Raw genomic sequence first — 14,643 nt, 5'->3', positions numbered from 1 at the left:
AAATTGAACTGAAGTTTGTGCAAACAGTTGTATCGTGTGTGGCCGAGTGTTTGCGCAAACACGATGTTTACACAAACATGATGTTTGCACAAACCGTGAACCGTGTGTGGGTCCTGTAAGACACTGGCGCAAATCCCGGGAGGATGAGAGTGACATGAATCCCCAATCTTGGAACTTGTGGGGGGGGGGACTGTCCCACATAATAATCCGATTTTCATCTACATGAGGATCAATTGTAGAAGTTTTGTATGTAAATAGTGTATAAACATACATTGATAGTGGTTGTTTGAAAAAAGGAAATAGCTTATACATTAAATCAATATTATAGAATATACTTTAATCAATAAATATACAAACAGAGTTTAAAAAGACTTTCATCTTCATGTTTCCTGAATAGTTTTTGGTCAAGACTCAAGAACACTGGGGATAGCATGTGTTTTAAGCCATGAATGATGGCGTAACCCGAAAGCAAACAAGTTAGTATCACTTTTCTCCGAGTAACCACTTTTGTATAACTTTAGGATAAAGTGAAAACTGGGATCTGTGTTAGGGGCCATATTCTTTTCATTGCCTCATACAACTTAAGAGTAAAAATATGAAAAAAGTGCTCGAATAAAAGTTGTTGGGAATTTCATAAGCTTTTAAACGATGTTTATATTGTCACTATATACAATATCAGAGATGCGCAATGAAGCTTCAAACGTCGTCGAACTGCGCACAATTTCTGTAGAAACATATGAATGAATCATTTAACATGAATCAAAAGATATCTAGTGATCTGAGACGGCTTTTCATTGTAATTTCGGGTAAGTATCAACAGTTTTGGAAGTCCGGCTAGTTTAATAAATAGTTTGTAAACAGTGACGTGGACAGGGGGTGCGCAAGAACTCTGAAAGTAGGCTTTCGCATTATCTTTCTGTATGTAAGTCTATGTGTCTTCTGAAATTAGAGTTTGTGGTAAACGTTTCAGAAAGAAGATGAAATCTATTGAAGTATGTTTTACTGATGTTGTTATGTCGCAAAAAAAATCCAGTTGCGGGATTTCCGCCTTTTTGAATAATTAACCCTACTCTGGTGCAATTACGACAAAAATCGATCAAACTTGAAGATTTTTTTTTAAAGACTAAACCTGTCGGAAAATGTTCTTTGTATTGATATTATATTAAAACAGTCCCAAAGCTCTAGTTATTGGTTTTCATTAATTTTTGCGGCAATATGTGAGGTTTATCACAGAATACTATAGTAAATAATTTATTGTATTTGATGGTTATGATGGTGAACCTAGCGTAAAGGATATAAAACACTAAACATGAACAAACAAATTATGAAAGAAATTAGGTAATCGTTGAGGATAACATCCACATTGCTCGTTTATCTCAACAGGAATTTCTTTCTAACACAAAGAATAAATCCGAATTAATATCACTTCTAACGAAATATCTCGAGAAATCTGGTTGTACCGTACATCAATCAACTGGAGATGCAGACATATTAGCTGTGTTAATCGTAACCAGTGGCGTATTTAGGGGGGTGGCTTCCGGGCTTAAGCCCCCCCCCCCGAAATCTTACTTACTATAGTAAAGTATATGAAATATCTTGCAGAATTTTCACATTTTCAGGCAAAGCCCCCCCGAAAATTAGCAAAGCCCTCCCCGAAACAAAATCGTAAATACGCCACTGATCGTAACAAATGTTCCAAAATCTGGTTTGTCAGTAATAGTGGGAGAAGGTTCAGATATTTTGGTTCTGATGGTAGCACTCACAACAGCTGAGACCTACATGTTTATTCCCGGCTCGACGTCGCCACATAAGATATAGAGAAGTACCAAACTTCAGAGAGAATTGGGAGATATGGTGCATTTTATTTCTGCATCCCTTTACTGGTTGTAATACAACTTCTGCTCCACACATTAAAGGGAAGAAAGTTGCGTAAGAAATGCTGAAGAAAAAAGAATGAAGAACTGGGTCGAGAAATGGATGTTTCCAACAACCCACCACCATCTGCTGATGATGTAGCACCTGCTGGATAAAAAAAAATGTTTTTAGCGTTATATAGAGTTCCGAGTTCGCAGAAGCGTTTGTTATACCCAGACACACACACACATACACACACGCAAGACCTAGCCAAGAGTGAAAGAAAGAAGCCAAACAAATTTGTGAAAACACCTCTTTATTTCCCGCTTGATTGCATTGTTGTAAAAACAAGCAAATTTGAATTATTTCAACTCAATGTGCAGACAGAAATTTGAATACAAATTCCGGAATTTCGTCCGGAATACTGGGACCTGTGAATAATGAATGTGATACGTATATAATGCATATTACGTGTGCTATGTATTTGTTTTTGTATGATTCCGATATCTTCATCAGTTCCGGAGATATGTGTCTTCGAAGCAATGTGTACGAAATATTGGTCCTTTCATCGATATCTCGAACGATTGCTTGTCATGACCTATATATATACGGTGTATTCCAAAAGTAAGGGCCGTTTGATTAAAAAAAACAGATGCTCGTGCGGAACGGGATTTATTGCCAGAAATAGGTGCCTACGGAGCTACTTCACTTTTGCACAAAATCACCATGCTGTTCCAAACACTCTTCGGAATACTAAAACAATTTCCGTAAATCCTCTGAATAGAAGTTTGCCGTCTGGGATTGTAACCAGTTGACAACGGCAGTCTTGAGATCCTCGTCGTTTTCAAACCATTGTCCACCAAGCCACCGTTTAAAATGCAAGAAGAGGAAGTAATCGTTGGGGCAAGGTCGGGATTGTATGAAGGGTGGTCAAACAGGTCCTAACCAAAATCGTGAATCTTATTCTCGACTACAGCAGCGCTATAAGGACACGCGTAGTCGTGAACGAAGATGACTCCGGACGACAGTTACCCGCGGCGTCGATTTTGAATCGCACGTCGCACTTTGGTAAGCGTGTTGTAGTACACATCAGCTGTAACTGTTGTCCGACGTTCCAAAAAATCAACCAACAGGACGCGTTGTCCTCCCAAAAGGCGGTAGCCATCAGTTTGCGACTCGAATGCGGGGATTGTTTAAACTTTTTTGATTTGGGGGGAACCTAAATGGCACCACTCCATGACTGTTGATGGATTCGGCGTTGGTGTATGAGATCCACGTCTCGTCACTCGTCACAATATGGGATAACTAATTATTTCCCTGTTGTCGACAGCGATTTAAAAACTACGGGCCCTGCACATTCGTTGTTCTCTGTGCTGGTTCGTTAGCATTTTCGGCACCCACCTTGCACTCAACTTGTGATATCCAAGCGTTTCTGTGGCAATCCTGTCGATGGTGGTTCGTGCAACATGCGGAAAGTCATGAGCCAGTGCACTGATCGTCAATTGCCGATCACTTCGCAATTTTTGGTTCACTTGCTCCACAAGGTGATCCGTCTAAACACTAGGCTGCCACTCCGGTCTTCATCGTGCACGTTGGTGCTACCATTTTGAAACTCGCGAAAATATTTGAGAATCTTTTCTGCACTATTTGCTGTAGGTTCATACACTAGGCACAATTCCCGATGGATATCAACAGCAGAAGTTCCTTTTGCAAGCAATAAACGTTCACAGCGTGCACTTCACAACTAGCAGGAGAAACAACTCTCGCGGCAATTGCGATCTTCCTTCCAGGCTGTCAAACTCCTACTGACTCAAAGACAACCACTATAGTGGCTTCGTCGACAGTCCGTCGTTGGCGTTTCATGAGTGAAATTGTGTTCCGGCCTATCCCATTTCACTACACGTCGATGGCCCTTACTTTTGGAATATGCCTCGTATATATATATATATATATATATATATATATATATATATATATATATATATAGAGAGAGAGAGAGAGAGAGAGAGAGAGAGAGAGAGAGAGAGAGAGAGAGAGAGAGAATCAGCGGATTCAATTCAATGTAAATAACGCAATAAGTAATTATAACTACAATAACAAAAATCCCAAAATACAACACACATTTTACATTGCGTTGACGCAAAGCGCTGCGAAATGATGCTCCGAAATTCTCAGATAGCCCCCAAATGGCTGCTATGTCATTGTTTTTAACTTCAATTTACTCGCTCCACCTACGGAAACTGATCCACGGAGAGATTACCTGCTTCGTTGCCATCCCGTGCCTCGCTAGTATACTGTTACGGGGGAATCTACGTGGGGGCGCAAGCAGTTACACATTTCTCGCTGCTGGCAGACGACTGCTGTTTCTCAAGAATTGTCAAATCATCAGTGTTTACGAAGGCGAGAGAGATTGCGTTCTAAGCGTTAACGGCTGCCTTAGTACGTATTCATGTTTGCGAAAATATAGAGGCCCTTATAAAGAGTCGTTTCGACGTATGATTAGCGTCATACTAAAAGCCTTACTACTGCAGGAAACATATGTTATTCGAGCTCTTTAGTATGGCTGTAATCACGCGTCAGAACGACTCTGCATAAGGCCTAGAGAATCTAGTACGATGAGAAGATAATAAACTATAAACGTATTATTTTTAATTAATTTAAACGTGTTATATTAACTATATCTTCATTAATGCTGCAGCGCTACTGCCGGTAGCGTCGGGTGTCCATAAAATACGCCACTGCCAATATTATGCCTGTAAGAAACACTACTACCACCAGATTCGTATTTGTTCCTTGCGTGTTTGTGTTTTGGAACTAACTTGATTTCTCCTAGCGTCTATATCTCACTCAGCCTATCAATTGAGTCAAGCGCTGCCAAGCGGAGGAATTCGTAACTATTACAGAAGCTGACTATATGTACTGTATATAACAGTTGTGGATTGAGATCCAACTGGAAGCGTACAATGCGGGAAGATAGCAGCGACACAGGAATAAATCCACTTCCGCATATTAAGAGATAGGAGCTCGCTGCCATATGCTCAATGTTACTGCTTCCAGTGGCAACACTGGCTCCAACTGGAAATGTATATATCTCTCTTTCTTTCGTTTTTTTAATTGATTTTTTTAGAAATGCATCAATACTGCCTTGCACTCAAGAACAAAGGTTTATTTTTTACTGATGCACTACCTTAATACTTAAAAATATCCGTAGTATTAAAAAAATATCTGGTTGCACAACCATGCAACATGTAGTACCAGCCCCCGCTGCTACATTTCATCATATATAATATATAACAGGTTCATCTGACAAATCAGATTAATCTACCGTAATATTAGTCTCTTCTCCCCCACCCCACCCAGAATAAGTCTCAAATCTGTTCCACCTCCCAATGTTGAAGACAACTCTGCTACCCTGATCCTCCACAGCATTGTTTTTCAATTTCATAAATAATTTGAATATCACTTAAAAAAAGGAAAAGTAAAAAAGAAAGATTATGGGAACGGTCCCAATGTAGAAGACAGATTTACGTCGCTGGTATAAGATATTTCAACGTTACAAAATAACACTTACTGAAAATTAAGTGTTCACGTGCTATTTTAAATCAAAAGTCAGTGAGCAAGCATAACTCATCTTTTACCCAAAAGGAAATTCAAAGCTCTTAAACGAGGAACAAAATTTCTTAGGATGATAACTCTGCTCTTATATTTTTAGGCAAATTAAAGAAAACATAGGAACGGATATGCTTCTCCCAATGTTGCCATACTTGGTAAATTTGTACCAAATTAAGCCCTTTTTGTCATTCATCGGCCCGTTGGTACCACGCTGGTGTTTGCAGCCCTTTCTCCCTTTTGTAAGAAAGTTGTTACAATTCTATACAATTCTACCCAATTCAGCACCATTTAGCAAATACAGTACTTGTCACATTTTCAAAAATGTCAGTAAGACCTTTTCTACATTTCTGTGTATTATGGGTATTGTCTGACTGCACATGAGGTGTGATGTCATGCATTTTCTGTTACTGTATGTGTATTATGTGTATGTGTGGTGCACTAGTTAGAATAATAGATACATTGTCACTTAAAATTATTAACAATGTGTAGTGATGTCTTTTAGGAAAGGTTCTATTACCCTGGACAGGTTTTACATTTTTTACAAATGTCACTTTACTTACCTTATATTCTTCTTATATTCTACTATCCTCCTTCGGTCATGAAATAAGCGATAATATCGTGCAATAATTTATAGTTTAATATTTTATTATAACGTTCTGTTTACATACGAACTCGGAGATCAATTGATTTGTTTCCCGTTTTATACATTTTTTCATATATGGTCATAATACCGTTTCGGTTTAATAGTCACTTTGAAATAGAGGTTTCTTGAAAAATGGTTTTCGTAGAATACATACCGAAGATGATAATTATTTTCCCTTTTAATTTGCGGCCTCCGTTACACTTCCTATGTCCGAGAAAAGCAGTGTTGGGAAGTAACGTAACGCAAGTAACGCGTTACTTGTAACGCGTTACTTTTTAAGTAACGTTTCCTAGTAACGCGTTACATTTTTCCCAAAGTAACTGTAACGGTAACGCGTTACAAATTTTTAAGTAACGTACCTAGTTTGCGTTACTTTTTTCGCGTTACATTTCGGATGAGTAACTATAATATATGTATTTTTTTTTTCCCGGAAACAGATGTTTCTTTCCTGCAAGTGAATTTCTCAGAATGAAACAATCGAGCATGAACTACGTATGTCAGTGACCGACAGTCACAGACACACAGAGAAACAGATAAGTTCGTAGTGACACTTGATGTTTTTTGAAGATGAGGACACCCTTAGGAAAATCACGTGTACTGATTGCAAGCACCTGGAAGATTTTGTCGTAGATTTTGACAGCTCCAAATCAATACATTCAGTGAGAGAACTAGGAGTGCAATGATACCGGTAGTCTATTTTACTTTGATTGGTGTTGTTTTTATAAAGATGGAGAACGAAAATATTTTACCGTTCGAACATTTGAAAGAACACTTTCTTTCTTAAGAGCTGAGGATGATGGTGGACAGAATTTAAAAGTAAAGTGTCTGAAGTGTCCCGGCAGAAAATATTTATCAACAACTAGGGTGCCATAATTAACGATTTACAATAAGGGGTTAATATGAATAAACTGTGTTCTGATGAGCAGGTCTACTTTATTACTAGAAAATAGTTTGCTGATGGTATATAATATTGGAGTTCTTTCAGATCAGTTTGCTTATCCTACAGTCCAGTTGATTATAGAGTAGTGTAATGTTTCTCTATATTCTTTATTTTTAATTTTACATAACAACATTGTTATTATTATATAATTAGTTTAGTAGAAATATTAATAAGCAACTATTTTTTCTAACGCATAGGATAAGCACGAGTCAAGCTAAAACTCGACTCGACTCGAATTCAACTCGAGTTTCAAGTCAAATCAAGGGTAATATCCTCGAGTCGAGTTCCGAGCCGATTCAGTTTTTCGCGTCGAGTTTCGAGTCCAGTCGAGTTTGATAAATGGCTCGTTCGTTTTAAGTCGTCTTGAAATCGTGTCCTGATTACATTGGAAAACGAAAGCCATGAGAAATGTAAGCTAAACAGTAATATGGAATAATTCTAGTGTTGCTCACGAGAGGGGACACTGCTCGCATCTCGTCTCGTCTCGATAGCGAGACCACAAGAGATTTTTTATAACAAGCTCAGCTCGGCTCGGCTCAACTGAGAAAATGGCTTGAGCCGGCTCACTTGGGGTGAACCATCGGCTCGAGCTGGCTTGGTGGGGATGAGCCATTTTCTCGGTTCGGCTCAAGTGAGCCGAGGGCTGTAGCCGAGTCGGTTGGGTGAGCTGTTGGCTCGGCTCACTTCTCGGTTCGGGTCGATAGTGAATGAGCTGTAAGCCGAGCTGCTCGAGTCCTTGACAATTCTAAACCGGGGCCGAGCAGTTTTGAAGATACTTGGCCAGTGACCTATAACTTTTAACATTGTTTGGCTCGAGCCCGAATACTCAACCTAGACCCTCAAACCAAATTCAGAAGCTCGTGAACAATGTCCTTGACTCCTAGACCTTACGACTACCGAGGATGGCAATCAACTAGTTTTTTAGTATTCAAATACAAACCGCCTATCTTTCATTTTTATATACAGTGTTGTTATAATTAATAATGATAATAATAATATAAGTTGTAGTAGTAGTAGTGTCATTGATAATAATTATACTGTCTATGTAATATACTTGAAGAATGTACTCGAAACTACACACCGGATTTGGCTCGAGTCGACTCGAAACTCGACCCCAATTCGGGTTGAGTTGGAGGAAATTTTCCGAGTCGAGTTCTCGGGTCGAGCTCAGAGATGTCTGTTTCTAGTCGAATCGAGTGTCAAAGAAAACTCGCTCGAACTCACTCGTGTCTATCCCTACGAGTAACGCAGAATGGCATTTTATCAATGTTACATTATATGAAAATGTTCATATATCAAGTAAAAATTTGTCCTTGCGTTTACATAAAGCGATTCATAACGTGCAATAATAATAATAATAATAATAATAATAATAATAATAATAATAATAATAGTAGTAGTAGTAGTAGTAGTAGTAGTAGTAGTAGCGGTAGTAATATTAGTACGCGAAATTGAAGTCATAATTTTTTTCACATTTTTAAAGTTTCGGACCTAAAAGTAACGCGGTAGTAACGCGTTACTTTCGAATTAAAGTAACAGTTACTTTTTTGGGGCAAGTAACGCGTTACTAACGCGTTACATTTTAAGAGAAAGTAAAGTAACCTGTAACGCGTTACATTTTTACAAGTAACTTATCCAACACTGGAGAAAAGTTTGATCTACTTCTACGGTTGTTCGGGGTCCTCCTATTTCGATGTTATTTTAGAAGTATTTTTTTTTAAACAGCGCGTTCTCGATTTGGATTCTTGGAAGAGGGGGGAAGTGTTCTAGAACTACCTCTTTTAGTTTCGTGCTATAGAACCATGTATTACACTGCTATAAAATAATGAATTCAGCCCTTTTTGTTTCAATTTGGCACTTTTTTTTTTTTTTAGCTCACTCCAGAGCTAGGACTGTGGCAACACTGGCTCCTCCTGTAGAAGCTCGCGCCTGCGCAGATGGAGGTAGTTCTCTACGTTGTCAACTTGTAGCTATTAGCATCACATTCAACATAAATACATTAATTAATAAAAAGGGAAAAGTAAAAAAAAAAAAAAGAAAGAAAGAAAAGAATATACTATTAATCCTTATATTGTTTCGCAACAATATAATCTGTTACATTGAAACAAAATAATCATTTTTTTTTCTTTCTGACTGCCTGGAAGTCTGACTGTAGCTACATGGGGCAGGTACGTAATTTATTAATTTTCAATACTCTATTATAATTTCTGAGAATGAGAACTGTGAAAACCTGATTTAGAAAAAAAAAGAAACACACGCATTTACTTGACACGATTCAGGTTGTCTTGTACAGTCAGCGACAAAAGTGATTTCCACTTGATGAAATTAGTTTCATAAATAATTTCAGAATGGAAGGACAATTTGAGTACAGTTTTCAGTAAATTAAAAAGAATAGAATTTTCTATACGTTCCAGACATACAACCGTTATTCCCAAACTACATTTAACCAAACGAAAAAAAAAACTTTTGTTGCTGACTGTGCGAGTATAGTGTTAATGTTCTGCTCAGTAGACACAAAACCAAGACAGAATGTAAAACTGACAAGTAACTTTCCCTTATACATCAGCTAGGAATTAAAAAAGTCAGGTTTCTACTATAGATGTAGGTTAAGAATTACTGTTAGGAATACTACCAGGACCGGATCCAGGATTTTCTGAGGGAAGAGGGGTGCATCAAATAACAGCCAGTACATTTAAATTAAATTTGAGTTTTTTAAATGCCTTTAGGCATCTGTGGTGTGAATGAGAAATTGACCTGGAAATGCTAAGTATCTGCTCTCGATAAATCCTTTTCCTTCAACCTTCAGAAAATTGACAAACTATTGATTTTGCAAAACTCACTGCTAGCTTTTCATTTTAGGTAGTGTATATTTACAACAAAGAGGGATGCACGTGCACCTTTGCACCCCCTCCCTAAATCCGGCCCTGGATACTACGAATGTAAAAATTTAGTACTAATGCTCTCAATTTATACATATTTGCAACTGTCAATTGATATTAGCATTAGATTTCTTACATGTTACGAAGATATTTGACAATAAGTGGATTATAGGGATAATAAATTCCAAATTTCTGTTTATATATACAGTATATATATATATATATATATATATATATATATATATATATATATATATATATATATATATATATATATATATATATATATATATAAGTATATATATATATATATATATATATATATATATATATATATATATATATATGTGTGTGTGTGTGTGTGTGTGTGTGTGTGTGTGTGTGTGTATGTGTATTACAAATTCCGGGTGTAACATTTGTGTTGATTCGCACATGTAAATTTTAAAATAATACAAAAGCATTGAAAGTTTGTACCATGCAAAGATCGACAGGAGAATATTGTTTGACATACCCTGTTGTACCACCAAGTTAACAGTATTGCAAACCGAACATTAACTTATATTCCTTTAAATACCACTACTTAAGGCTATTGTACTAATAACCTACAAAACGAAGAGGGCATTTCAGTAGGAGGTAGAATGATTAGGTGCAAACGGTTTGCTGTTGATATGGCGCTTGTTGCAGAATCTGAAAGGAAAATAAATAAGTTGTTAGAAAACTTGAGAAAGAGCTTTGAAGAATACGGGGTGAAAATAAATGTTAGAGAGACAAAAGCCATGGTGATTGGAACGAAGGGGTCTGTATGAAAAATAAAAGTGGGAGGGGAGCAAATAGAATAGATGACCGATACCTGGGTATTATTATTAGTGATGATGTGAGGTGCGAACGTGAAATAAAAGCAAGGATAGGAATGGCGAAACAAGCTTTTAGGAGGAAGAAAAGTCTGTTTTGTGGGACCTTGAATAAAGAGCTGAGAAAAAGGCTTATAAAATGCTTCGTGTGGTGTACAGTACTGTATGTATCAGAAACGTGGACATTGCGTAAAAGTGATGAAAGACGACTAAAAGCTTTCGAAATGTGGGTGTAGAGAAGAATGGAAAGAATTAACTGGGTCGAGCGAAAAACGAAGGAGAAAGTGTTAGAAATGGTCAAGGAGTGAAGAACAATTTTAAATATTATTAAGAAGAGGAAGAGAAACTGGCTGGGACATTGGGTAAGAAGAGACTGTATCACGAGGGACAGGTTAGAGGATATGGTGATAGGAAAGAGAGGGGGAGGGGCGAAGGAGACTACAATTAATGGACGATATCAAAACAGAAATCGTACGTGAGGACGAAGAGGTTAGCAGAGGACCGTGGAGCATGAAAGCTTCTCAGTTGCAGCAACTGACCTACCAATAATGGCAGAAAACCTATGATGATGATGATGATAAGGCTATTGCATATTTCGAATCTACACGTTAAAAGGAAATTTACAATATTAGATTTGTTATTCAGTGTTGCAAACTCAAAACGTTACAATATCAGAAACACCAATATTTTGGTTTCATCTACAGCAGTAACAACACAAGTGAGAGGGACTGGACAATGCATATCTAAAGTACTTTAGCTCCTAACACTATGATCATTGTAGGATGGATTTCGAATTAATAAAATCAAAGATATAAGAGATTGAAAATTTGACTTTCTTTTCAAAAGCCTTTGTTTTGGAAAACCGCTTAGAGATATATGTCATTGTATTTTTTACATGTGAAAATGATAATGCTGTTTACAACAATTTGATAACTCAAACCGTTGTGGAGATATGATAAATACTAGTAAAATTTACAACATTGGTTAAAACTGTGTAATTCCGAGAACTTGCTATAGTTACATGTAGCAAAAATATTGTCATAGAAGCAAAGTAAATCAAATTTCTTTTTAAAAGTTCCCACAAACATGCCATCTTAAGCAATATATCAAATTTCACTTTTTTATATCTCGGGAATGGTTTGAGATACCAAGTAGTTGTAAACGGCATTATGATCTATATGTCTATTGAAAATTATCTACGTAAATCGATGTTCCATTTCTTTGAAAAAAGTCAATTTTAGTTCCTTGTAGCTTTGTTTCTACTGATTCCAAATAAGTCTTATGACGAGCGTAGTATTTGATACTAAGGTACTTTGCATATGAGTTGGATTTGTAAATTACTTTTGTAGACCCTTCCAAAATTGTGTTGCTTTTCAATGTTTGTAATAACGTCCTTAGTTTGCAACACTGCATCATAAGTATAGAATTGTAACTTTTCAGTTCACATGTAGATTTGAAATATGTAGTAAATAACATTCCATTGTGCTATTTGAAAAATAAAACTTTATATTGGGTTGCCAACACGGTTTATCTAGTGGTATTGAATGTCAAACAATGCCCCTTGTCGATATTTGCATGGTACGAAATTTCAGTTCAACAGTTACAAGGGTGTATTGAGGTAAAGGGTTCACCCTATATGTAGAGAAACAGGTAGATAGATGAGCGGCTCGGAGGAACATAATGATATGTCACAGTTTCTATTTTTCGAGTAAACTGGGAAACAAGGTTCAATATTCCCATGCAATTCAATGCAATGACACATGCTTTCCCTGCCATCTGTAGGTACACTTCTGAGATTAAACTACCTACATACTCTTCTTTGGTTCGATCACAACCTATTCCTCCTAATAACTCAATTTCTCCGACGCGGCGCTTACCATTACGTTCACCCAAGCCGCTGATATATAGATATGTATATTTGCAAGCATGTACTGTTGAATATTCTGGGTTTGTTTACACATTAATGCACACATACGTGTCCTTAAAGTTTGAATTAAAGTTATGTTGCAGCGACTTTGAACAAAATTAGCTTTGCTTTCTCTCAGTAAAGTTGCTTCAACCGCGTGACTGTGAGGTCAAAAGTGAACCATTCTCGGATAAACTGAGACGATTTTTCACCCTATCATGTGCCATTGGTTATCGTCTTTGAGTGCCTGCATATGAAGCCATGTGATTAGTAGATCTGAGTACCTCTGTGGGAATATTGTCTTTTGACGTTTCTGTTCATAAGATACCGTATATTCATAGGCATTCTGTTAAGTGGCACGGTGGCTCAGTTTAGAGCGCTTACCTCTGGTACGTGGAATCCTTCAATGTCATAGAATAGTCCTTTAAACGCTGGCTTTACGTACAATCTAATCATTCTTTGTGCATTTGTGTGTGTGATTGCGAACTCTTTTCAATGTTTTGCGGCGAATGGAAAGGGAATAAATTGGGTGTGCAGTGTTCGTAGGTTTTCTTAAGAAAATTTCCTTCGATTGACATTAAATTTTCCATTTTCTTATTAAATTTTCCCTAGTTGTCTATTGTTTCGACATACACAGACAAACTATCGCAATTGTGTTAGTTTATTCCTGAAGAACAAAGAAACATACAAGTATTTATATTGGCCAATCAGTCAGTCCAAGAATTTCCCTCGATCTTCACGTTTTATCAAAAAAATCCCTTTTTTACTTAATTTACGTACGAAATTTCCCTAGATTAGGGAAAATTCCCTCGAACTACGAATACTGGTTGTGTGTTGAATTGAAGTAAGAAAGGAAGGAGAGACTAAGAGGGTGGAATACTTTCTACTGCTCGCTGGAGGAAGATTGACTCGTTGCTTCAAGGACGAGAGAGCTCCTCAGTAGGTTTTCGATGCTATGTACATACGCATAACAAATAATTATGAACGAAACAAATAAAATAATTTCTTAATAATGCACTTTACGATTTTTGGAATTTAATAATCCATGATATGTTAATGCGCTTTTTATTTCATTTTTTAAGCACGTAAGAAATGTTCTTGAATTACATTTTCTTGATATACCTGTGAAGAATACATGCGAAGCCATAAATATTTAAGTGTTACACATGTAATTAAAAAAAAAAACTATAAAAATACAAATAAGTACGGAATATAAACCTTTACAAATAAGCTGCATAAACACAAATTTCTCTTACTTTACTACTAAAGGTAACAACTGTTGTTGTAGTTTTGAGTCAGTTGTGAAGTCATATAGGGTAAATTTAAGACAAAGAAAAGTAATAGAAATTCAGAAAATTCAGTTCCCGTTAGACTTGCCGAACTGCATTAGACTATATTTTGGAGCTATGATTACCAAGGTTCAATTCCCGATATGAGAACGTGTGATTCAGTTTCTCCGTTAAGCATTAAAGCTACACCTTAGTGTCAAAAAGGAATGATCGAGTGAATTACTTACTGGCTTCAGAGCCGATCGAATTCAAATGCATACTTGAATTTCAGTATATTATCATCTCCTTCTTTCACAGGTTAATAAATACAGCAGAGTCAAGATAACTCGGCCACACCTTGTCAGGGCGAAAAAAACTGTGCACAGACCCGTTCAAGGTCATTGCCGGGTATTTTTTCTGAGGTCTGTCTTAGAAATATCACGTAAATTACTGTGCAATGTGAATTCATTAAGGGTAATTAGGGGAGGGGGTTTGTTTAAGGGTAATTAGGGAGGGGATTTGTTTAAGGGTAATTAGGGAGGGAGTCTGTTTAAGGTAATTAGGGAGGGAGTTTGTTTAAGGGTAATTAGGGAGGGAGTTTGTTTAAGGGTAATTAGGGAGGGAGTCTGTTTAAGGTAATTAGGGAGGGAGTTTGTTTAAGGGTAATTAGGGAGGGAGTTTGTTTAAGGG

This window comes from Thermobia domestica, chromosome 13 (genome assembly GCF_964235325.1).
Source record: "Thermobia domestica chromosome 13, izTheDome1.hap1.1, whole genome shotgun sequence".
Classification (NCBI taxonomy): Eukaryota; Metazoa; Arthropoda; class Insecta; order Zygentoma; family Lepismatidae; genus Thermobia; species Thermobia domestica.
Note: the sequence above shows the minus strand (reverse complement) of the source record.